The 1,219-nt window shown below is 37.7% G+C and overlaps 1 non-coding gene across 1 annotated transcript; it reads right to left on the bottom strand.

Moving 5' to 3' along the window:
- Positions 1-714: 714 nt before the first annotated feature.
- On the bottom strand, positions 715-823 carry LOC111822898 (U6 spliceosomal RNA). Its single transcript, XR_002825987.1, has one exon. It is a non-coding gene; the product is annotated as a U6 spliceosomal RNA (small nuclear RNA).
- Between the last annotated feature and the right edge of the window lie 396 nt (positions 824-1,219).

Here is a 1,219-nt window from a genome sequence, read left to right on the forward strand (position 1 = left end):
TTTCCGTATCTGGGTTGATATCTGGTTGCTCTGTCTTGTATTCTAGTCTTGGGCTGTTATCTGATGTTATTGATTTTCTAACCAGAGGACTCTCTGTAGTATTTCTTGTAATTTTGGTTTGGTTTTTGCAAACTCCCTAAACTTCTGTTTATCTGGAAATGCCCTAATTTTGCCATCATATTTGAGGGACAGTTTTGCTGGATATATGAGTCTTGGCTGGCAATTTTTTTCCTTCAAGGCTTTATATATGTCATCCCATTGCCTTCTTGCCTGCATGGTTTCTGCTGAGTAGTCCGAGCTTATTCTTATTGACTCTCCTCTGTAGATGACTTTTCGTTTATCCCTAGCCGTTCTTCAAATTCTCTCTTTATCTTTGGTTTTGGGAAGTTTGATTATAATATGTCTTGGTGACTTTCTTTTGGTATCTACCTTATGCAGGGTTTGATGAGCATCTTGGATAGATATGTTCTCATCTTTCATGATAACAGGGAAGTTTTCTGTCAACAAGTCTTCAACAATTCTCTCTGTTTTTTCTGTTATCCCCCTTGTCTGGTACTTCAATCACTCGTAGGTTATTCCTCTTGATAGTATCCCACATAATTCTTAGGGTTTCTTCATTTTTTTCATTTTTTATCTGATTTATCCTCAAATAAGTTGGTGCCAAGTGCTTTATCTTCAATCTCACTAATTCTGACTTCCATTGCCTCAGTTCTGAAAAATAAGAAACTCTTCATGAATTTTCGCATCATCCTTGCACACAGGGACCATGCTAATCTTCTCTGTATTGTTCCAAATTTAGTATATGTGTTGCCAAAGTGAGCACTGTACTAATTGTTTAATGAGAAGCTAGTTTGTTCTGTAAACCTTTGTCTAAAGTATAAAAAAAAAAAAACTTGAATATTTTCCCATTGTGGGAAGATAAAGACAAAAATTCTTGGCTTTTGTATGGTCTGGCCCCTTCATAAATATTGAAGTCTCATATCATAACACCTTTTGCATCTTCTCTGAGTTCTAGCTCCTGGAATGTATAAGTCTTCCCACCATAAGTTCTTTGTGCATGCTGGCATCCTTGCCCACCTACATCCCCTCTGCCTGCTTAATTCGTATTTCTTCTTCAGTTCTCAATACAACTGTCATTTCCTCATTAAATCTTCCCTGACTTCCCCCCGACACCCCATGCAGGCAGCTAGGTCAGGTTCCTTTGTAATAAGTGCTCATG

The sequence above is a fragment of the Trichechus manatus genome, unplaced genomic scaffold, assembly GCF_000243295.1.
Source record: "Trichechus manatus latirostris isolate Lorelei unplaced genomic scaffold, TriManLat1.0 scaffold00227, whole genome shotgun sequence".
Taxonomy (NCBI): domain Eukaryota; kingdom Metazoa; phylum Chordata; class Mammalia; order Sirenia; family Trichechidae; genus Trichechus; species Trichechus manatus.